Below are 25,836 nucleotides of genomic sequence, written 5' to 3' on the forward strand. Positions count from 1 at the left end.
CAAGGAAGTGTCCGGTGGCCACTCATGAAGGTACTGTCACACGCGCGCCCTGGAGACCCCATAATCAGACCCCGTCACCTACCATTGCGGGTGCTGACCCGCGCTGTCTTCCGGCTCCCGCGCTGTGCGCTGCTTCCCTCTCTCTCTGGCCGGTCTCCGCTGTCCTCTGGAAGGTCCCACTGCTCTGCTGCTCCCACGCTGGCTCCTGCTGGTCGCTGGTCCCCGCTGACTTCTTCTGAGAAGCGCTGTCCTCCGGTCCATGGGCGCGGCCATCTTGGATTGCCCATGTGACACACTGCCACCAATGAGGAGTCTTCTCCTTCTCTCTCAGCCTGTCAGCTCCCAGTGTCCACTATATAAGGTTCCCCAATGCTGACACAAGTTGCCAGTGCAACTAGTTTCCTAGTGAGCTTTCCCACTGTGCTCCAGTCACTCCACGTAGCTTCCCAGCTACCAACGTCTACCCACGGCTGTCCAGTCACTCCACGTAGCCACCCAGCTACCAATGTCTACCCACGGCTATCCAGCCGCTCCACGTAGCCACCCAGCTACCAACGTCTACCCACGGCTATCCAGCCGCTCCACGTAGCCACCCAGCTACCAACGTCTACCTACGGCTATCCAGCCGCTCCACGTAGCCACCCAGCTACCAACATCTACCCACGGCTATCCAGCCGCTCCACGTAGCCACCCAGCTACCAACGTCTACCCACGGCTATCCAGCCGTTCCACGTAGCCACCCAGCTACCAACGTCTACCCACGGCTATCCAGCCGCTCCACGTAGCCACCCAGCTACCAACGTCTACCCACGGCTATCCAGCCGCTCCATGTAGCCACCCAGCTACCAACGTCTACCAACGGCTATCCAGCCGCTCCACGTAGCCACCCAGCTACCAATGTCTACCCACGGCTATCCAGCCGCTCCACGTAGCCACCCAGCTACCAACGTCTACCCACGGCTATCCAGCCGCTCCACGTAGCCACTCAGCTACCAACGTCTACCCACGGCTATCCAGCCGCTCCACGTAGTCACCCAGCTGCCAACGTCTACCCACGGCTATCCAGCCGCTCCACGTAGCTTCTCAGCTCCTAACGTCCACACAAGGCTATCCAGTCTTTCCAAGTGGCTTCCAAGCTACCACACCACTTCTAGCAGTACTCAAATTCCCTATTAGTTCAGTGCTTCCTCTCATGCGGAGGAACTTTATTAAACCAAGTCTCTTCCTGCGGGCGTCTGCGCCAAGTGATACAGGTCCATGGCCCAGTCCGGGAACACAGTCTTTAAATCCCACGTTTGTGACAGGAGCACTACAAGGGGGGGACTACTGGGAGCACTACAGGGGGGGAATTCTACTGGGGGCACTACAAGGGGGGGACTCCTGGGAGCACTACAAGGGGGGGACTACTGGGAGCACTACAGGGGGGGAATTCTACTGGGGGCACTACAAGGGGGGGGACTCCTGGGAGCACTACAAGGGTGGACTACTAGGAGCACTACACGGGGGGAATACTACTGGGGGCACTTCAAGTGGGGGGACTACTGGGAGCACTACAAGGGGGGGGACTACTGGGAGCACTACAGGGGGAGAATACTACTGGGGGCACTACAAGGGGGGGAATACTACTACTGGGGGCACTACAAGGGGGGGACTACTACTGGGGGCACTACAATGGGGGGGACTACTACTAGGGGCACTACAAGGGGAGGGGACTACTACTAGGGGCATTGCATAGGGGGGAGGGGACTTCTACTAGGGGCACTACATAGGGGGGAGGGGACTACCACTGGGGGCACTGCATCGAGGGACCACTGCTGGGGGCTCTATATAAAGGGCAATAGTGGGGGTACTGCATAGGGGGAAGACTACAACTGGGGCCACTATTTAAGGGGCACTGCATAAGGGTTACCACAGCTGGGGGCACTATATAAGGGGCTTACTACTGGGGGCACAAGGGGCACTGCATAGGGAGGATCACTACTGGGGGCACTACTCGAGGCCTGCATAAGGGTGTCCTCCTGTGGCACAGGGTGGCACTGTATATGGGCACTACGACAGGGGGCTGCTCCTAATCTTTATTTTTACCTTACATTAATCCCATATGGACCCGCCTCCTCCCTAGAACACTTGAGGGGGGGGGGGGCCGTAGCACGCACGTTCTTTCGGGCACCCTGGCTACACGCTACTCCTCTGCCAGTGCCGCCTGCATGCATTTGCCCCCAGGCTAAAAGTTGCCAGCCAGCCTCTGGTTGTGCCCCCATGTCCTGTAGATGGCTAGTAACAGTTACAATAGAAAAGCAAGTTTATTAGGTCCTGAAGCAGTGCCATCATCCTGCAGCCCACATCCCATACACCTGCATGTTATTCCATCCTATAGTGCACTGCCTATCCATATGCCACTCCTTAACTGGTCATTATGCTGTACAATACATTATCCCAAATTTATGTTCTCTAGAGGGTACTTTTCTATGGGACTGATGCAAAGTTAAATAGAAGTCAGTTATGTGGATGGATCTTGCACATGATCAGTAACATACACAATTATTGTATATTTGTCTTCTCTCCCAGACCCAGGGAAGTGTAAGCAATTCGCTCTAAATCACGTCATAATGGCACCGGCTTTGAATGGAGTGGGCAGGGCCGCAATGGTGCAATTTTGTCACCACACACTCGAACTGCCCCCTTCAGGTTCACCATGCCTACCCAAACTACCCACCTGACTAAACACACCCACCCATGGTGGTGGTGGTGGTGGTTGGGTTTAGTTTATATAGTTTATGGCAGGTATTACTAAGAATAAGGGGGGTTTGGGGTTAATGATTTAATGGGGTTAATTAGGGTTAAGGGATTTTAATGAGCTGAGGGATGTAATTAGGACTTTATTGTAAAAAAATGCCCCCCCCCCTCGCTGGACCAGTTAAGACGCTAGCGGCTTGCCAGTGCAGTATTCAGCATGGCACAGACAGAAAGACGGAACCCGATGCAGTCAGAAATTGTGGGGCTTGAAATTGTCTCCCATCCCCCCTCTTTAATTCCAACAACAAATTTTTCTGTCCTGACTGCTCTGTCCTCACACACACCACGGCTCCTCTCCATATCAGCGGCGTGGCGTGACGTCATGACATCACGAGTGCCGTCTCACAAAGAAAAATGCTATTGCATCTCACGGCTTCATGGCAAGAAGTGGAGTGGAAGGATGGTAGGAGGCAAAGCAGGCGGATGGGCAGGCAGTAGGAGGCAGAAGGAGTGGGCGTCCATGTCACTCACTTTTATTGTGCGGGGTAGGAGCGGGCAGCACACCAATAGGAGCCTATCTCCCCTGTCACTTTTCATTCAAGGGGGTAGTAGCGGGCACCGTGCAGTCTCGGCAATCACCCCTCAGAATGGCGACCCTGCGCACGTGATGTCATGTCACTGGAGGGCAGAGGAGCCACAAATAGAAGCAGGCAGCAGAAGACAGAGAAGGTAACACTGGGCTGCAGCCAAAGAGTCATGGGGCTAATGGCAGGGTATGCAAAGACACTGGACGGATGAGGCTGGAGATGCAGAGACACAGGGGATGATGCAAAATACACTGGGCTGGGGATACATAAGGGTGTGTGCTGGAGAGACACAGTGGAATGTACTGGAGAGACAGCTAGAGATGGGCCTGAGAGACATGTGGGAGATGTGGCTGAGAGATACAAGGGGGGGGGGGATTAGGCTGAGAGACATAGGGGAGGCATGGGGCTGTGAGACAGGGTGGGATGAGGCTGAGAGACACTTCCCCCTGGGGCTGCCTGTCCTGTCCCAGTAGGGAGCCACTACCAGTCACGGACTGCACTGGCTCACTGAGGTGGTGGATGTTACTGGGGGCTGCAGCAATCCGTGCTGTCCTTAATGAAGTATATATTATAATATGTAATTTTTTTCCTCCATGAGATTTAATTATTGATTGTAGCCTAGTCCTCTGCAAACATCAATAGACATATTTTAGGCTATTAAAGGGTATATCAGAAAGGTCATTCCAATGGGGAGTACCGTATATGTAACGATTCGTTATCAGTCTACACAAGGATAACGTTTTAAGCTTTCCTACACCTCTGTGGAGCAATCCATTCCACAACCTGCTCAGAACTTCAGCTGGAAATGTTAAATATCTATAGGAAACTCTCAAAAACAATTAACAAGTAAATTGTGAACAATAAGAGTATTTCTGCCAGTTTCTGTAAAACACCTACAAGTTGATATGTGCTGTGATACTGGATCTATAACACAATCTGATGTTCCCTCTTGAAATGACTTGCCATTAATACTAATTCACAGAAAGGTTCGTCTTTCTGAAACCCTGGGCCTCATACTTGGGAGTTATGTTCTTGAGATGGCGTATGTTTCCATTTTCTGACTAATCTACTTCTTTATGCTGTATTTTCATGGTGATTATGTTTCATGCCTCAAAGAGGGAAAGGAATTTAGGATGAACTGATTGCTCAGAACTTGTCTTTTGCAGTTTATGTGATTACATGGCATGTTTACTTGCCCTTCTCCGATACCACCACAACATGCCACATTTTGAGGATTTGCCACTTTAAGAATATGTGACATTATAATTTATTTACTTTTAGCCATTTACTTATAAGTATAGCGCAGAGCTGGTATGCAGTCACCATCCAGGTGCAGGTAATGCCAGTGGACAGAATCCTGATGGCTGCGATTCCAACGGTGAGCATTAGGGTTAGGGTTAGGCACTAGGGAGAGTGCTAGGGATAGGCTGCGGGAGGGGAGGGAGAGGGTTAGGCTGCGGGGAGGGGGGGGAGGGTACGGTTAGGCTGCGGGAAAGGGGGGTTAGGGATAGGGGAAGAGTTAGAATACTTACCTGCATGCATTGGGATTTCCACCGTAGGGATTACGCTGCTGGGATTCTGACCAATGGAATTATCAGTGCCGGGATCGCGTACCTAGCCATGACCGGATACAGCAATCACAGTAATATAACTAGACTGGGTAATAACAGACAGACAAAGAGGTTAGGGCTGTATGATTTCCGCTTTAGTTTATTGGATTAATGATAAAGTAAGGGGCCAAAATGTTTGTTTTTGTTGCTCTGCTGTTTTTTATGGCGGTGGTGGTGGTGGTAATTCAGAATGTCAGACCCGGCTTTCAGTTATTTCCCTCCCCTGTTCCTATACTGCCTTATTCATCCATGCTCTCAATTACTGCAGCTCTCCCTAATTTCCAGACAGCAATGCATCCTGTTCGTATACTGTATATAAACATGCTAAATCCGTATAATGCATGAATAATTCATTATTTCTATGCAAATAAAAAAATTAAAAATATATTTGTCAAGTCAACAGTATGTAGACCTTTACAGAAAACTGTACAAGCATCTGGTAGACTATCTATTAATGCAGGCGTACAAGGATGCTGGAGGTCAGAATACCGGCACCGGAATCCCGACAGCAGTCAGAATCCCGTCTCCAGAATCCCGACCGCTGACATCCCGACTGTAAGGGTTAGCAGGGCCGGCTCCAGGGAGAGCCGCGCCCTGTGCAGGACGGGTAATCATCGCCCCTTACTTGCACTCGACGAAGGAGACATGGCCTAATTACCATAGGTCACGCCCCCTAAATGATGTTATTTGGAGGGCATACCTGTATGGCACGGCTCCTGTTAATGTCAGGCTGGGGGCGAGCCCAGCACTACGTCAGTAGCTGCGCTGCCCCCAGCCCTCTTCCCGCACTGAATGGATTCCGCACGCATGCGGGCGGCATCCATTCCTCTTCTCCGGGGCCTGCCCCGCCGTGGCGGGGCAGTGCCCGGAAAACGGGTCTGTCCCGTTGAAATTGGGAATGGCTGGGAGGGGTGCGCCTTCCATGGGGTGATGCCCCTGTTCGACCGCACTGGTCGAACATGCCTTGAGCTGGCCCTGAGGGTTAGGCACTAGGGGGAGGGTTAGGGATAGGCTGCGGGGATGGGAGGGTTAGGGTTAGGTTGCGGGAAAGGTGGGTTGGGGTTAGGGGGAGACTGATGGCACCCCCGCTCTGCCTACACCGCCGGCTCCCTGCACTGAGGACACTGCGAGCACCCCTGCCCCACGTACTGAGGACACCATCAGCGACCCACACTGCCGACACTGCCGGTACTCCCACATTGAGGACACCACTGGCCCTAAACTAGATGTAAACATCAATATTGTGAGGTGGTCAAAATTGATTGGAAATGACTTTCAAATAAATGTTATTGAGGTTAATAATACTGTAGGAACAAAACAGGCCCAAGTTATGTGATTTTTAACTGTTTTTATGATATTTTTTTAAAAAATACAGATCCACAACCAAACAACAAAACACGCAAGGGCGGTTTTGGCAAAAACAATCCAGATTTAAAATAAATAAGAGGAGATACAGATCCAAAACCAAAACATGGGGGTCGGCGCACATCTCTACTTACAACACAGTATGCCACAGTAATGCTCCTTATACATTATGCCACAGTAATGGTCCTTATACATTTATGCCACAGTAATGTCCCACATACATTATTCCATAGTAAGGCCCCTTACACATTATGCCACAGTAATGGCGTGTACACACTAGGCGATCAGGAAAGACAGTACGATTACGACATCGTAATCGTACCATCGTTCCTGTTACCATGCAGTGCCTACACTGAACGATCAGTCGTTCATTGTAGGTACCCTCCTTCATTCCTGAACATGGCCAATCTGTCGTTATCGACAGATTGGCCTGCATATTCAGGCGATGGACAATGACGGGAATGACCAGAGGGAGCACGCATCGCTGATCGTTTCTGACATTATAGTGCACGATTACCGAGCGATTGCACGATTATGGTGTCGTAATCGTGCAATCGCTGAGTAAAATCACCCAGTGTGTACGCACCTGAAGGCCTCTTTTACATTAAGCCACAGTAAGGCCCCATCTCCCTTCTCTTACCTGCCAGGGCCATGCGGTGGGTGAGCTCTAGGTGGCACGGGACGGGGCTACTACACGCTGGGGAACTGTCAGTATTGCCGTCATTGTAATGTGGCACCGCTCGCGAACCAATTGGAACTCAAGGACCGGCAGCCTCTGCTGATCGGCTGCCAGTCTACGAGCATTGATTGGCTTGCGATCGGCACCACATTAGACTGATGGTATCTCTGTGCCTCTCGAGGCAGGGATGCAGCTCGAAACCTACAAGAGCAGCAACCTAGCTTCCCGGCAGGCTCTCCCCGGCACCCCCGCAAGTCCGGCACCCAGCTTCATCTACCTGTAGTGACAGGTTAATATGCTTTATGCTTACATGAAAAAACTGACCTGAAATCCGTCTCCAGAGTTTTTTCTAATATGGAAAACATGATAGAATGTTTGGACAGAGCCAAGTTTTTGTCAGTGAAGATACGGGTCAGAATGATTGCTGGGTCACAATTTCCCCTGCCAAACACAGCTGTTGGCAACAGGATGTGGTAAAGGGTTTTGGAATGACTGCTAACGCCCTTGATACATATGCAATAGTATGTGTCAATATTGTGTCTATAGCACATCCTATTCTACAAACATGTTTACACTATGCTTCATCTTTTTATATCTCGGCACATGATGTATTTTGACTTTATTAAATACCAGACATTCTCATGCATTATATACTTATTTCATGCCTGCATGGCAAAATATATTTTATTTTAAGCGGGACACACACAGTGGCCTATTTATCATGTTCCGCTTTACTTAGTTAAAATCATACACAAGTGCATTTTCCGCAGGATGAAAGTATCAGGCCTATGTAACAATAATAATGCAGGAAATATTAGAGATATCTCCCGAAAAAGGCTAAATAGAACATGAAGACCACAGTTCATATTATACTTAATGGTGGACTGCGGTCTAGTCCCTATTTTCCAAGCTCCGGAAAGCATAGCCCTTATGGTCGCATATAGGCAGAAAAGACAGTGAAGTGATAGTGATAATGAAGCTGCTGTCACAGTAAGGGTTCTTTTGATAAATAGCTACAATATATCATTCCTCATTGCCGCGTAATGCAGCTACAGTATAATGGTTCATACACACGGTCAGATCTTCTTTCAGATTTGAACGATAACGATTTGAAAAATCGTTCAATCGTTCATATCTGAAAGAAAATCTGACATGTGTGCATACAACGATGAACGATGCGCGTTCCCGTTTGTCAAATAACGATATCTGACATCCGATGTGTTTGCAGTCAGATTTGGTCGATTTTCATTCATTTTAATACTGTCAAAAATTGTTTCTTAGTTCATGAAATCATTGGTAAAATCGTTCAAATCATTTGTTGTTTATCGTTCGTAGTTCGTCGTTCGTCTGACAGATCTGACCGTGTGTCTGTACCATAAGTAATGATAATTAATGGGGGGTATTTCTAAATATTGACAAATAATAGGCCCCATAAGGAGATCCTGCGATTTAGAGTAACATGGTCCTATTAAAAAGCCATAAGATGGGAATAGTTTATTGGTGGAACAATGAATAGCATTACTGCCTCACACCACTGACGCCATGGGATCTGTTCCGATCAGGGCACTGTCTGTGTAAACTGTATGTTCTCTCCCAAGTTCACAGAAAACACAGTTGTCAGTTTAACGTAAGAGACTAATGTGTCTGTATACAGTAGATATCTTTGACTGTAAGTTCCACTACAGCAGTGCATAGGCAAACGCAGGGGGGGGGGTTCCAGTTACCTGGAAACCCCCCTCCCTAGCCCACATGATGATGCCCACAATTGAAATTGTTGCATACAAAAGTTGCATGTTTTTAAGATGCCCTTAGTGTCACAAATTAAATTATTAGCTCGACCTGTTAATCTTTTAAAATGTGTCAGTCAGTAATGAATATACTTGTGCACCAACTAGAAGATCTGGAAAACATGTACTGTTGGGGGTGCACTGATATAGACCATCTATAGGGTAAATTATTAATACTGTATAATAATACATTATGTTGAATCGTAAATAAACCTTTAGTACATTCCTGCCTATAAACCTCTAAGATTCACCTGCCTAGAACCTCTAAGACAAAACCTGCCTATACCTTCTAAAACCACAAGATGTCGCTAATTAGCGCTGTGTTTAATTATACCATAAATAAAACTCTAAGACAGTTGAATAGCGGTCCAACGCGCTAAAGATTATTATTCAGGTAAAAGTACAGATGTTACCACGCTATGATCTAACATTGAGCGCAAAATAAATTGTACAAACATTAGGTCATAAGGTACAGTCAATACATACGCGTGCGCTCTGGGACCAGTTACCGGCATCAATAATGAGACCTCCGTCAAACAGCATAACAGGAAAACCGCAGACTGGCATCTTGTTTCAGAGCACTCACATATATACCCGTACTGGGATAAGCAATACAATAGAATACGTTGGCAGGTTCTCATTGGTTCCTCTTCTTGCTTCTTCCGTTACGGTACAATTCATAGGTCAGTGCAAAGACACAACTCAGCCTCCAACAACCTGATTGTGTCCACTTTCCCGCTGCATAATAAATCTAGTCTAAAATATGGCATACAACATTTCAAGAAGTTATTCTCTCTAACATTCATATTTCATAGCCGCATGTTCTGATCTTCTTACCGATGCCACCGGAACACTGTGGGAACAGAGTAGATCAGTACGGTACCAAACACAGTCCAATTGTCATTTGCTAAGCCATAGTTACAGAAAACATTCATTTCTTTATATACTGACAATGCGTTTAAACCAAGTAATAATTATCCTTTTTGCGTTACGGGACCATTGCTTTTAAATGTATGTATGCGGGGAGAAATAGCACTGAATTGCGTTGTGCGTCTGAGGGTCGGTGGGGCACTCAGCGAGCAGCACTAAGCTGGAAGGGCATCTATGTGTGTGTGTGGCCATGCCAGTATGATTTTGGGAAGGATCACTAAAAAGCTGACTGTGTTCTGTTTAACATTGTGTGTATGAGTTGCAGGGAATTTTGCTACTTTTCAAATATAAGTCTGTGTGTGATATTATACACATAAGTCCATGCATGATGGGCCACATGTACACCCATACATACATATATATATATATATATATATATATATATAAGCACACATGTATTTTTCTGATGTTTTTAAACTGCAATTGCAAAATGTGTTTATACAGTGAATGTAATTCTCATACAGGAAGGAGGCTTCTAGCTGTGCTGTCGGAGCCTCCCTGTTTATTCTGCCTGTTTTGGGTTGAAGATGGGCTTTGTATAGGGTTCCAAATGCTAATAAGTTAGTGTTTGTGTTAAACACTGTCTGCCTGTGTTTGAGGAAGGCTGACTATGTACCTTTTTTTTACAAAATAGTGCTGTGAGATTTTATTTGTAAGATGGAGTCTTGTCGCCCTTTACAAGATAGCATTGCGCAGATTCCAATTGCAAACAGATTCTGTTTTCGCCAATTATCCGGTTTTGACAATTATCAAGCACATAAGGAGACCGATCTGTACATATATGTCCAGGGCAGTGCAAGGTTCTTTTTCTGCCCCTCCAGATTCCCGAACTTGCTCAAATGATCTGCAATGCAGCCCACATCTGAAATAAAAACATTTAGCTCAGACAGGATGGCCCTACTTCCTCATAGAATGGCTTACTGTTATTGCTGGTCCTGTATATTTCAGAATTATTACATACTGTACACTACTGTAAACTGTACTTAGTATGCCGTATATTATAGCTGGTTTAGTGCTGATTATGCCCTCTTCATGGACTGACCACACTTGCTTTAAAATCAAGCATTTGGAAACCAGGGGCTGGCTGGCAACTTTTAGCCTGGGGGGCAGATGCATGCAGGCGGCCCTGGCAGAGGAGTAGCGTGTGTGTCCGAAGAATATGCGTGCTACGGCGCCCCCCCCCCCCTCCAGTGTTCCAGGGAGGAGGCGGGTCCATATGGGATTAATGTAAGGTAAAAATAAAGATTAGGGCAGCCCCCTGTCGTAGTGCCCATATGCAGTGCCCCCGTGTGCCACAGGAGAGAACACCCTTATGCAGGCCTCCAGTAGTAGTCCCCCTCCTTTTAGTGCCCCCAGTAGTAGTAGTCCCCCCCCTTTGTAGTGCCCCCATTAGTAGTAGTCCCCCCCTTGTAGTGCCCCCAGTAGTAGTAGTCCCCCTCCTGTAGTGCCCCCAGTAGTAGTCCCCCCCTTGTAGTGTCCCCAGTAGTAGTAGTCCTTCCCCTGTAGTGCCCCCAGTAGTAGTTCCCCCCCTTGTAGTGTCCCCAGTAGTAGTAGTCCCCCCCTTGTAGTGTCCCCAGTAGTAGTAGTCCCCCCCTTGTAGTGTCTCCCCAGTAGTAGTAGTCCCAGTAGTAGTAGTCCCCCACCCCCCTTGTAGTGCCCCTAGTAGTAGTAGTAGTCCCCTTATAGTGCCCCCAGTAATAGTAGTCCCCAGTAGTAGTAGTCCCCTCCCCCTTGTAGTGCCCCCAGCAGTAGTCCCCACTTGTAGTGCCCCCAGTAGTAGTAGTCCCCCCCTTGTAGTGCCCCAGTAGTGCCAGACACCCCCCCAGTAGACACACATAATATAAAAAACAAAATAAAAAAAAACACCTGAATCCCCGCTCCCGCCGCCGCCATCTGCTCCTCCGTCTGTCCTCCCGGGCCGGGCCGTTCTGCATTATGGGAGAGACGTCATATGACATCATGACGTCTCTCCCATTGCCCACTGCGGGAGCCGGAAGATGGAGCGGCTCCCGCAGTGGGCGCAGCAGCAGCTAATGAGAGTCTGACAGACTCTCATTGGCTGCTGCTTACAACAAACACACAGCTGCCGGAGCCGGCGGCTGTGTGTTTGTCAGTGTAGCGCTGACCGAACTCCGCCCGGTCAGCACTACACACGCGGTGCAGTCTGTGTCACAGTGACACAGACTGCACCGGCCCGCGGCCCGCATGACGCTGCGGCCCGGGGGGCACATGACACCCTGCCCCCCGGCCCAGCCCACCACTGTTGGAAACCCCTCTCTAGAAATCCTGCGTTTGCCACTGCAGTGTCTAATAGAGCTAAGTTAAGGGTCACATGGGTCTAGAGTTAAAATTGACCACGACCTATTGTGAGAAGCTGCGACCAGTACTGTGTGGGTGTGGCCAGTGCCATCTGGGTGTGATCAGTGCTGTGTGGGTGTGGCCAGTGCCATGTGGGCGTGTACATCCTCACACTAACAGCCCCTATGTTTCTGTTTCCCTGGCCTAAATACATAAAAGCCGAATAATTACATAATCTTTTAAGGAAAATAGAAATACAGAATTAATACTCATGATTTATCGCTGATCATGTGGCCAGCTAGGTGGCTGGTCCTTTGACTTTCGCAAGACTCAGCCCTGGACGTTGGAGTAGAAAGAAGGCAGGTGGGCGTGATGGGGGCGGAGCGACACAAATTGCTTCATCACAGCACCACCTCCTGTGGCAATTAGTTGAGATTCCCAGCTTTGGGATGCTGGGGGCGAGGTTGCAATGACGCGATTCATATCGAATTGTGTCATCCAGATCTGTGTCCCACCCACTTCACGGTTGGCCAGCGGAATGTGGAAGATTTGACAAAATTACCAGGACCCGGGAGACTCTCCAACACAATTCAAGAGTCTCCCGGTTTGTCTGGTAGAGTGAGCGAGTATGGGCTGGTCTGGTCATCATCATGCTGTCATAATGATGGACCTATTTTTATGTGAAGGCCTGGACTGTGGTCCCATACTGGCCCTGCTGATAGTGTAAACTATTAAATATTCTGTGTAATGCGCTCTGACTCTGTAATATGTGCTGGTGCTATATAATTTAATGTTACAAAGTAAATTTTTTGCACTGTTTGTTAAACGTCTAAGTAAATAGCAATTGCAATAATGCCAGCTGATAGGACACTGCTCTCTCAAATGGTTGTGCATATACGTAGCAATTACATCATACTTACCGACATTCCTCTGCAGCTTTCCGGGAGCAGCAGGAGGGGACCTGCTGCTCTCCTCTTCGGGGGCCGGGGCCAGACAATAGACGCCATTAGGCCCCGCCCCTTTACAGAAAACCCCCCGTGATTCGTGGGTTCGTGAGTGTCAAAACTGTGCTTTACACGCACACTATTGTTTACAGGAAACGGTAAAGTGAATGGCAGGGGGCCTGGGGGCCACCTAGGCCCCAGAAGCTTTTGGGGCTATGACAGTGTGAAATACATTTTAGATGCTTTTTTTAACACCCCTGCCATCAGCTGGGACTACAATGTTAGATCACTTTAAAAGAAAAAAAAATTCTATATCATCAGTGTTATTTTTCTGCTGTGCCTCTGAGGTTTTTTTTATGGGGTCCCCACAAACTAGTCTGTCACTTGGATGCCTAATGTTTTTTTGCAACCCCTATGCTGGTTTCTCTGAAATGAGGGACCTCTGAAGAAATTGAGACTCCCTAGGCCAGGGATGGGGAATGTGAAAGCCGGATAATCAGCTGAGACAGAATCTGTTTACAATCGGAATCTGTGCGACGCCATCTCACGAATGGCGACAAGACTCCATCTTAGAAATAGATCACACAACGCCATTTTGTCAAAACCACACAGTAACCATCTTCCCCAGACACATACCGACAGTGTTTCGCATACATAAAAAATGACTTATTAGCATTAGAACACTTTTTAGGAATCCTTCCAGAAATCATGTCCTGATGTACACAAAGCCCATTCTGGGGACAACCTTGACACCATAACAAACACAGTATACTAGGAAAACAACTAACAATACACCAGAATACTGTGAGTGTTTTACATACAAATTGAGAATCCCTGTATATAGACAGGTGTAGCTGTGGAAATTGTAATATGGCCCAGACACTTGAATTAAATCTGCTCTTTTTCAGGCAGGCTGGCACCAACACGGATGGGGGTCTCCACCCTGTTTTGATAGTGAAGCTCACTGCCCATAACACATTTGCTTTGCAGTTTGAAAATGTTAGTAAGAAATTAGATATTATATATATATATATATATATATTAGGGATGTGCAGGCTCGGATAGGTTCGAGTTTGCACGTGGAGTTCGGATTTTTCCCTCCAAAAAAACGGAACTCAGAACGAGGCAAAACGTCATCTTACATGGACGAACATCATCATTCCTGGACAAAAGACCAGGAATGATGATGTTCGTCCATGTAAGATGACGTTTTGCCTCGTTCTGAGTTCCGTTTTTTTGGAGGGAAAAATCCGAACTCCACGTGCAAACTCGAACCTATCCGAGCCTGCACATCCCTAATATATATATATATATATTAAATCCATCATAAATAGAATCTCATGCATAAACACCGCACATTATGCACAGTTAAGCTGTGACGCACATTAGCGAATGCACAATATCCTGCATGCGAACGCTGTTTATTAGCTGCATGCGTGCACATCTGCCCCAAATCAGATAAACCTAACTAGCGTCTTTTCCAAAACCCCTAATACTTACATAATGCACACTCACATAAAAGGTTCCATAGCTTTAAAGTATAAGATCCAAGTTTTATTCATTTATTACAAATCCTGTGAAATAAAGACTATTTCGGTATCTAAGGTTTAATACGTGATAAGTAAGCCGTGTTTGGTATTATACTGATCTGCACTTTCTCAACAGCTTCCCGGTATCATCAGTGTGAAGATCGCAACATGCATTCTCAACGTATGGACCATAGAGATATAAAGCACCAAAATGTATTTTGTGAAACCAACAGCCTAGATTTGCATGCAGGGAGAAGAGAGGAGGCAACAAGCTGATAGAGGCTGTTCTGTGTCCATTTGAATCAACCTGTTAAATGCCCTGTAACAGATGCACCCGCACTGGGATCCAATGGGATTAGCAACAAACCTCTATTGTGTTGTCTGTTTCTGTGAGGGTATAAATGTGTGTGTTGTGACCCCAGTCTGGAATCTTCTTGCTGATTGCTGATTGACGGAGGTTTATTGCTGATGCCGGTATCTGGTCCAGAGCGCGTGCGTAATGTATAACTGTATCTTGGGTCTGTATAATTCTTTGCTCTAAATTGTACTTAGATCACATCGTGTAACTAACTGTACTTTACTTGAATAATACTTTGTGCTTTGGAAACACATGTTCAAGGTCTAAAGTCTTTATTTTACTACTGTAAACTGTACTTAGTATGCCGTATATTATAGCTGGTTTAGTGCTGATTATGCCCTCTTCATGGACTGACCACACTTGCTTTAAAATCAAGCATTTGGAAACCAGGGGCTGGCTGGCAACTTTTAGCCTGGGGGGCAGATGCATGCAGGCGGCCCTGGCAGAGGAGTAGCGTGTGTGTCCGAAGAATATGCGTGCTACGGCGCCCCCCCCCTCCAGTGTTCCAGGGAGGAGGCGGGTCCATATGGGATTAATGTAAGGTAAAAATAAAGATTAGGGCAGCCCCCTGTCGTAGTGCCCATATGCAGTGCCCCCGTGTGCCACAGGAGAGAACACCCTTATGCAGGCCTCCAGTAGTAGTCCCCCTCCTTTTAGTGCCCCCAGTAGTAGTAGTCCCCCCCCTTTGTAGTGCCCCCATTAGTAGTAGTCCCCCCCTTGTAGTGCCCCCAGTAGTAGTAGTCCCCCTCCTGTAGTGCCCCCACATGACACCCTGCCCCCCGGCCCAGCCCGCCACTGTTGGAAACCCCTCTCTAGAAATCCTGCGTTTGCCACTGCAGTGTCTAATAGAGCTAAGTTAAGGTAGAGCTGATAGAGGCTGTTCTGTGTCCATTTGAATCAACCTGTTAAATGCCCTGTAACAGATGCACCCGCACTGGGATCCAATGGGATTAGCAACAAACCTCTATTGTGTTGTCTGTTTCTGTGAGGGTATAAATGTGTGTGTTGTGACCCCAGTCTGGAATCTTCTTGCTGATTGCTGATTGACGGAGGTTTATTGCTGATGCCGGTATCTGGTCCAGAGCGCGTGCGTAATGTATAACTGTATCTTGGGTCTGTATAATTCTTTGCTCTAAATTGTACTTAGATCACATCGTGTAACTAACTGTACTTTACTTGAATAATACTTTGTGCTTTGGAAACACATGTTCAAGGTCTAAAGTCTTTATTTTACTGTATGACTGCGTACGCAAATAGCATCAATTTTAGAGGTTTATAGGCAGGGTTTAGAAGGTATAGGTAGGTGCATATAGAGGTTGAAATCTAGAATCCTTAGGAACCTCAGACCCTGGGGCCGTATAAGGCCCGCGGAATCATTTGGTCTGGCCCTCTGAGCTTTTTTCTGCTAGCCTCATCTGGATTGCAGGGTGCCTAGAATGGCACCCTGTAGCAAGAATCTATGCAGCAGTGCCGCCTGGAGCATCCTTAGGACACCTTAGGTGGTCACACTGCTGCCCTTACAGCTCCCCAGAGCATCCTCAGGATGCTTCGGGGATCTGTAATCACCGGCGATTGCGACCCCGCCCCTGTGTGATGTCATACAGAGGGGGCATGGCCTGCACCTGGCCCGCAAAAAATGTTATATATATCAAAATGGCCCTCGGCAGAAAAAAGGTTCCCCACCCCTGCCCTAGGCAGACAGTGAGTGGCTCTCTGTCTGTGGGACTTCTGTGCAGGGACGTGGTGGAGGTGGAACTAGTTCCACCTACTGTACCATTAGAGGTGACGGAACTCAGTTCCACCCCGTTCCTGCCCACTTTAACCCCTGACTGTCATGGTGCTGCTGCCATCGATTCAGCCGGTAACAGAAACGTGGCAGGAAAGTGATGGCTGTTTCTGGGCGGTGACTGGGAGGCAGCTAATGGTTCATGCAAAAGTGGGCATGTTATGGTGGCGACTCAGGATCAGGCCCATAATGACCCAGCTGAGATGGACGAGACCGTTATCACCAAACAATGATTAGGACATCTGTGAAATAGAGAACAATCACCCGTTTAGATGGACTGTGCCTGCAGTAGGAGGCATTCTGAGGTACTGGGAGGTAAAGGGTCCCTGACTTCCCACATTTTAAACCCAGACAATAAAGTGAGATTGCCATCGGGGAGAATGGAGGGTCTCTCTATATATTCCCATGAATTTGGGGAGATGCTTTTATTGCACTAAATAAATCATTTGAGGATAGGGAATTGCATTGTGTTCTTAAGGGAATAGTAAAACACTATGATTATTCCAGTGTGTGGAATATGTGCCTGATTCACTACAGATCGATTACACCCGCAGATCTGCTGTGAGAATATGCTAATGTTTGCAATCGCAACGCCAGCATAGAGACGCCCATTACCACTATCTTACATCCATAAGACCACACAGACCTGCGTATACATCGCCACCATCGAGTAACATTGGCCCCTCACGTAGAATTACAGCAGCTCTGACCTGACTCAGAATTTGCAACTGTCATCGCACGCAAGTACACAAGCTGTGAATGCCGTCGCAGTGGCTAATTTATGCACGCCCAGAAAACGGCGTTCAGACGGTCAGACACGCCTGAGTTTCTCCAACCACTCCCTCGTCACCACCCCCAAATGCTGGCATCCCATCCCTCACTCTGTGATTGCAGTGCGATTGCAATACTGCTTGGCGCACGCGCATTGCGCATTGCGATGCATACGCATGTGCAGTACGCACCATTGGATGATCTGTGGGCCCGATTCATTATAGATCACTACTGCTAAAGTGTACGCAGATGGACGATTGTTGTGCACTGCGCATGCGTATGTAGGCACCACTGCGATCACACTGCAATCACAGAGACCATGGAGAGCCACTGCAGAGTGATTGACAGGCAGTGAGCATTTGGGAGTGGTGACGGGGGGGTGATTGGAGAAACACAGGCGTGTCTGTCTGTTTGAACGCTGTCGCATTTGCGTGCATAAATTAGCCAGTGTGATGGCATATGCAGCTTGTGTACCTACTGCGTGCAACAAGGTTAGCAATTTCCAATTAAGGTCAGGACTGCTGTAATCCTGCATGAGGGGCAGATGGTACTCGATGTTACCGATGCCTGTGGAGGTGTGCAAGGAATTACGGATGTGAGATAGAGGTAGGGGGAGGCAGTGGGCGTCTCTATGCTGGCAGTGTGACGGCATTACGATAGCAATCATTAGCATATTGTCACAGCAGACCTGCGTGCGATTACGGAGCTGTGATCGCAATAGCGATCCTTCGTGAATCAGGCCCTGTGTACGCTGTTGCAATTTGTGATAAATCAGGCCCTATGTGTAGTATATGGTATATACTGTATATGGTATATACTGTAGGTTAAATTTGTCACTGTCAGGTATGGAATTTCTGATTACTCTTACTATCCTGGAACAACTGTTCCTTGCTGCTATTCCCCCAGTAAATCATCCTGAATCTCTGGATGCTGAAGGCCAGAAACCATATTTCATTGTGAGGTAATGAGATTTTTTGTTACTTGACAGATTTCGTTTCCAGTCAGGTGTCCAATAGCTATATAAGGAACTCGGGGAGAAAAGTGATCTTCAGGAAAGTGACTGGTTTATTTATTCTGTGAATGTCTTACAGGAGATCTGTCATCAGGGGGATCTTGGGCTATATTTATGTATTGGAGGGTTTAGTGCTTTTTAATTGTTGATCTATAAATAAATGCGCTGTGTCTGGACGTACTCAACTCCACCCACTCATTTTGCATGCTAATGAGCCAAAAAGGCGGAGCTAGGACTCTCCTCCTGAGACACCTCCCCCTGGGGCAGCCTGTTGTTTATGTGACTGGCAGGTGGCACTGCCACTGCCAGTCACAGTGTAGCCAGTGCAGTCACGGAGGTGGTGGATTTTACTGGGGGGGGGCTGCAGCCCTGCAGCCCTTAGGCAAAATCCGCCACTGGTCCCAACCCAATGTTCCACTATTAAACTCTACTGAGTATGTATGTTCACCATGTCCCCTTCAGTGGACTGTGATTCAGAAGAGGTGACTAGGTCCTCAGCCTCTTCAAAGAGGTAAGTATAGGCAGGGCTGCCAAGAGAAATCCTGGGCCCCGGTACAGCAACTTCCCAGGGCCCCCCCTGGAGGGGTGTGGCCACAGCATGTTAGGGACAGGGCTGCACCTCTTTGGGGGCATGTCTAGCATGTGAGAAGCACCCACAGGAGCATGACATGGCTACCAGCAGCTGGGACATAAGTATTCACTATGAAGATCATACCTCCCAACAATGGTGATTCAGCAGTCGCCCCAAAAAAGGGGCATGGTATGATGACAAGTACCCGTTACATCACTCCAAGGGCGAGCCCAGCATCCCCGGAGATGCTGGGCTTCCCCCAGGCCCTGCGTGCGCAGTGAAGAGATGATGTGCGCATGCGCACGGCATTTATTCACCCGCCAGCGGTGAAATTCATTTCTCCTAACACTGCGGCCCGCGGGTGGGATGGCGGGACCGTACCTAAATAGAGGGAGAGAGAGGGAGAGGGAGAGAGAGGGAAATCTATCCACACATATATATTACATTTATCTACACACATATATATTACATTTATCCACACATATATATTACATTTATCCACACATATATATATGTGTTTATGATGCACATATAAAATATATATTACACACGTTTAGATAGATATAACTATTATATACATATTAGACAGTATATATATATATATATATATATATATATACAGTATATATATATATATATATATATATATACACACACATATTATATACACATATAAATATATATATTGCAACCATTACTGTGTATTAGATATAGGGGTGTGCACCGGCCACTTTTCGTGTTTTGTGTTTTGGTTTTGGATCTGGATCTTTCTTCGTGTTTTGGATCTGGATTGGTTTTGCCAAAACCACCCTTCCGTGTTTTGGGTTCTGGGTTTTGTGTTTTGGATCTGTATTTTTTTGAAAAAAAGCATAAAAACAGCTAAAATCACAGAATTTGTAGGTTTTTCTGCTCCTATGCTATTATTAACCTCAATAACCTTAATTTCCACTCATTTCCAGTCTATTCTGAATACCTCACACCTCACAATAGTGTTTTTATGTCCAAAAGGTTGCACCGAGGTAGCTGGATGACTATGCTAAGCGACACGAGTGGGCGGCACAAACACGTGACCCATCTAGGCGTGAAACTGCAGTGGCAGACAGGATGGCATTGAAAAACTAGGCCCCAAACTGTACATAATGCAAAGAAAAAAAAGAGGTGCAAGATGGAATTGTCCTTGGGCCCTCCCACCCACCCTTATGTTGTATAAACAGGACATGCACACTTTAACAAACCAATCATTTCAGCGCCAGGGTCTGCCACACAACTGTGGCTGAAATGATTGGTTCGTTTGGGCCCCCACAAAACAAGCTGGCAATTTATCTGTCCCTGCACAAACTGGCTCTACGGAGGCAAGATGTCATCCTCATCCTCCTCATCCACCGATTCCTCACCCTCTTCAGTGTGTACATCCTCATCCTCACAGAGTATTAATTCGTCCCTGCTGGAACCACAGGTCCCTCTGTACGTTCTGGAGGCTGGTCTCCCTGGAAGAGTTGATAATTAATTTTATGAACATCATCTTCTCCACATTTTGTGGAAGCAACCTCCTACGCCTTTCGCTGACAAGGTTCCCGGCTGCACTAAACACTCTTTCGGAGTACACACTGGAGGGGGGGCAACTCAGGTAAAATAGAGCCAGTTTGTACAGGGACCTCCAAATTGCTTCTTTTTCCTGCCAGTACAGGTACGGACTGTCTGACATGCCTACTTGGATGCTGTCACCGATGTAATCCTTTAACAGACAGACGCACGCTTGTCGCTGCTGCTTTGAGGATTCAAGTGCGGCTACAGCCCACACAATTCACAAAGACAGAAAAAAGAAGAAGAATATTTTTATTGTTTGTGGAGCACACTTTGAGGGTTACACCACCCTTTAACAGACAGACGCACGCTTGTCGCTGCTGCTTTGAGGATGCAAGTGTGGCTACAGCCCACACAATTCACAAAGACAGAAAAAAGAAGAAGAATATTTTTATTGTTTGTGTAGCACACTTTGAGGGTGTCACCACCCTTTAACAGACAGACGCACGCTTGTCGCTGCTGCTTTAAGGATGCAGGTGCGGCTACAGCCCACACATTTCACAAAGACCGAAAAAAAAAGAACAATATTTTAATTGTTTGTGTAGCACACTTTGAGGGTGTCACCACCCTTTAACAGACAGACGCATGCTTGTCGCTGCTGCTTTAAGGATGCAGGTGCGGCTACAGCCCACACAATTCACAAAGACAGAAAAAAGAAGAATATTTTTATTGTTTGTGTAGCACACTTTGAGGGTGTCACCACCCTTTAACAGACAGACGCACGCTTGTCGCTGCTGCTTTAAGGATGCAGGTGCGGCTACAGCCCACACAATTCACAAAGACAGAAAAAAGAAGAATATTTTTATTGTTTGTGTAGCACACTTTGAGGGTGTCACCACCCTTTAACAGACAGACGCACGCTTGTCGCTGCTGCTTTGAGGATGCAAGTGCGGCTACAGCCCACACAATTCACAAAGACAGAAAAAAGAAGAATATTTTTATTGTTTGTGTAGCACACTTTGAGGGTGTCACCACCCTTTAACAGACAGACGCACGCTTGTCGCTGCTGCTTTGAGGATGCAAGTGCGGCTACAGCCCACACAATTCACAAAGACAGAAAAAAGAAGAATATTTTTATTGTTTGTGTAGCACACTTGGAGGGTGTCACCACCCTTTAACAGACAGACGCACGCTTGTCGCTGCTGCTTTGAGGATGCAAGTGCGGCTACAGACCACACAATTCACAAAGACAGAAAAAAGAACAATATTTTTATTGTTTGTGTAGCACACTTTGAGGGTGTCACCACCCTTTAACAGACAGACGCACGCTTGTCGCTGCTGCTTTAAGGATGCAGGTGCGGCTACAGCCCACACAATTCACAAAGACAGAAAAAAGAAGAAGAATATTTTTATTGTTTGTGTAGCACACTTTGAGGGTGTCACCACCCTTTAACAGACAGACGCACGCTTGTCGCTGCTGCTTTGAGGATGCAAGTGCGGCTACATCGCACACAAGTCACAAACACATTAAAAAAATAGTTTTTTTATTTTTTGGAGCACTTTGAGAGTTACACCACCCTTTAACAGACAGACGCACGCTTGTCGCTGCTGCTTTAAGGATGCAGGTGCGGCTACAGCCCACACATTTCACAAAGACCAAAAAAAAAAGAACAATATTTTAATTGTTTGTGTAGCACACTGTGAGGGTGTCACCACCCTTTAACAGACAGACGCACGCTTGTCGCTGCTGCTTTGAGGATGCAGGTGCGCCTACAGCCCACACAATTCACAAAGACAGAAAAAAAAAGAACAATATTTTAATTGTTTGTGTAGCACACTTTGAGGGTGTCACCACCCTTTAACAGACAGACGCACGCTTGTCGCTGCTGCTTTGAGGATGCAGGTGGAATCTAGACGGGATTTGGAACCGAGGACACACTACCTCCATCAATTGTCTAAATCCCACTGCACTAATGTCGGATACCGGACGCACGTCTAACACCAACATAGCAGTCAAGGCCTCAGTTATACGTTTTGCTTCAGGATGACTGCTGTCGTACTTCATCCTCATCGCTAGGGACTGTTGGAGGGTCAATTGTTTAGTAAAAGTAGTGATGTTCCTACTTCCTCTCTGGGATGATGAACAACTCCCAGCAGCAGCAACAGCACTAGGAGGAAGTGGTTCTTGATCTTTCCCTATTTTATTTTTATCGGAGAAAGTTTGGTCCTCCATTTATGTTATATTGATATATATACGTGCGGCTAAAGCGCACACAAACACAGAAAATATTTTTTTATTTTTGCTGGAGAGTAGTGCACTTTGTGGGTTACACCACCCTTTAAGAAATGAGCCAGCCGGCTCTTTACTTATGGGACACAGGCGCACGCTTGGCGCTGCTCCTTTGTTGATGCACGTGCAGCCACAGTGCACACAAGTCACAAACACAGAAAATATATATTTTTTTGGTTTGGAGTGTACTTTGGGGGTTACAGAACCCTTTAACGGTCAAGCCAGCCGGCCCTTTACTTATGACACAGGCGCACGCTTGGCACTACTTTGTTGATGCACGTGCGGCTACTGCGCACACAATTCACAAACACAGAAAATAATTTTTTTTTTGGTTTGGACTGGACTGTACTTTCGGGGGTTACAGCACCCTTTAACGGTCAAGCCAGCCGGCCCTTTACTTATGACACAGGCGCACACTTGGCACTACTTTGTTGATGCACGTGCGGCTACTGCGCACACAATTCACAAACACAGAAAATAATTTTTTTTTTGGTTTGGACTGGAGTGTACTTTGGGGGTTACAGCACCCTTTAATGGTCAAGCCAGCTGGCCCTTTACTTATGACACAGGCGCACGCTTGGCACTACTTTGTTGATGCACGTGCGGCTACTGCGCACACAATTCACAAACACAGAAAATAATTTTTTTTTTGGTCTGGACTGGAGTGTACTTTCGGGGGTTACAGCACCCTTTAACGGTCAAGCCAGCCGGCCTTTTACTTATGACACAGGCGCACACTTGGCACTACTTTGTTGATGCACGTGCGGCTACTGCGCACACAATTCACAAACACAGAAAATAATTTTTTTTTTGGTTTGGACTGGAGTGTACTTTCGGGGGTTACAGCACCCTTAACGGTCAAGCCAGCCGGCCCTTTACTTATGACACAGGCGCACGCTTGGCACTACTTTGTTGATGCACGTGCGGCTACTGCGCACACAATTCACAAACACAGAAAATTATTTTTTTTTTTGTTTGGACTGGAGTGTACTTTGGGGGTTACAGCACCCTTTAACGGTCAAGCCAGCCGGCCCTTTACTTATGACACAGGCGCACGCTTGGCACTACTTTGTTGATGCACGTGCGGCTACTGCGCACACAATTCACAAACACAGAAAATAATTTTTTTTTTGGTTTGGACTGGAGTGTACTTTCGGGGGTTACAGCACCCTTAACGGTCAAGCCAGCCGGCCCTTTACTTATGACACAGACGCACGCTTGGCACTACTTTGTTGATGCACGTGCGGCTACTGCGCACACAATTCACAAACACAGAAAATAATTTTTTTTTTGGTTTGGACTGGAGTGTACTTTCGGGGGTTACAGCACCCTTAACGGTCAAGCCAGCCGGCCCTTTACTTATGACACAGGCGCACGCTTGGCACTACTTTGTTGATGCACGTGCGGCTACTGCGCACACAATTCACAAACACAGAAAATAATTTTTTTTTTGGTTTGGACTGGAGTGTACTTTCGGGGGTTACAGCACCCTTAACGGTCAAGCCAGCCGGCCCTTTACTTATGACACAGGCGCACGCTTGGCACTACTTTGTTGATGCACGTGCGGCTACTGCGCACACAATTCACAAACACAGAAAATATATTATTTTTTTAGCACTTGGGGGGAGCACCCCTGATGGACAGAGCACCCCCTGGACAACACTACAGCACCCCTTTAGGACTGGGACACTGCACAGGACTTTGGAGTGGACACAGCCCCTATGGAGAACTGACTGCACAACACAGTCCAGCCAGCCCCTATGGACTTTGAAGTAGTGGACACAGCCCCTATTAACAACAGCAGCACAGCACAACACAGCCAGCCCCTATGGACTTTGAAGTAGTGGACAACAGCAGCACTACACTACACTACACTACACAGCCCTAACTCCCACCCTCCCTCTTCACTGTCCACAGCCGAGTGAGAAAATGGCGCCGACGCGGGTACCTTATATAGGATCCAAAACCCGCGAGACTCGGAAGGCGGGATGATGACGTTTTGCCTCGATTTCAGATCCGAGTCAGGCGGGAAAAGTCGAGCCTGATTCGGATCGGACTCGGATCGGGGGGGCTCGGGGGGGTTCGGATTTCAGAAATCCGAACCCGCTCACCTCTAATTAGATATATCATATATCATTATTAATATACACTAATTGTGATGCATTATATATATAAATTATATAGCATTCATAGATTTACAACTTGCAACAGGATCACAGTATCAAAGTCCACTTACACAGATTTGCAGCGTCAACCTAGCAGCCAGTCAGTGGTGCGCTTGGCTCTTCCCTTCATAGTGACAGTCCGACTCACTGTCTGTCACATACTGTAGGCTGCCCGCGGTCCCCTTCCTCCCTCCCTCTCAATATCAACTCCGCCCACCACTCGGAGCCTGGAACTGATACTGAGAGCCTCGCGAGATGATGACGTCATCATCTCGCGAGAGCACCAGCTCCGCAGCGGCGCAGCTGCATTCTGCCCTGCAAGACAAGTGACTCGTGAGTGATAGTGCACTGTCTGTGTGACCCTGTGACAGACACATACAGGGCCGGATTAAGGTCTGCGGGGGGCCCTAGGACAACAAACTTGTGGGGGCCCCTATAAACACATATAATATATATACACAGGCAAGATGAAATAAAAAAAAAGTGATGTGCTGCGGGCGGCCCGGACCCCCTGCCATGCACAGGCCCGGGTAATAACCGCTCCCCCCCCCTCTTGGCGCCCCTGAGTATAGGAACATACAGATGTCCAGCATTGTACTAGCAGATATAACCTCCCATCAAATGATATACCTCACACTGGAATGAGTCAGAGGTATGAGGTATACAAGTTTGCCCGGCAAGTCTGTACATGGGCTATAGACTGACTTACAATTGCTGTGGGATTGTGCATCCCAGCATGCCCTGCCTCAGTTTTGCTATCAGGGAATGCTAAGGCTGTGGCGGGATGTGTGGTTCAGCAGCGGCTGAGGAGCCGGTTATTTCCCACCCCTGCTGCAGAGCAACCCTAGTCAAAAATGATAAATGTGGTTATACAGGGCTCTCCGATGCACCCGC

This window comes from Taudactylus pleione, unplaced genomic scaffold, assembly GCF_031769625.1.
Source record: "Taudactylus pleione unplaced genomic scaffold, aTauple2 ptg000198l, whole genome shotgun sequence".
Lineage (NCBI taxonomy): Eukaryota > Metazoa > Chordata > Amphibia > Anura > Myobatrachidae > Taudactylus > Taudactylus pleione.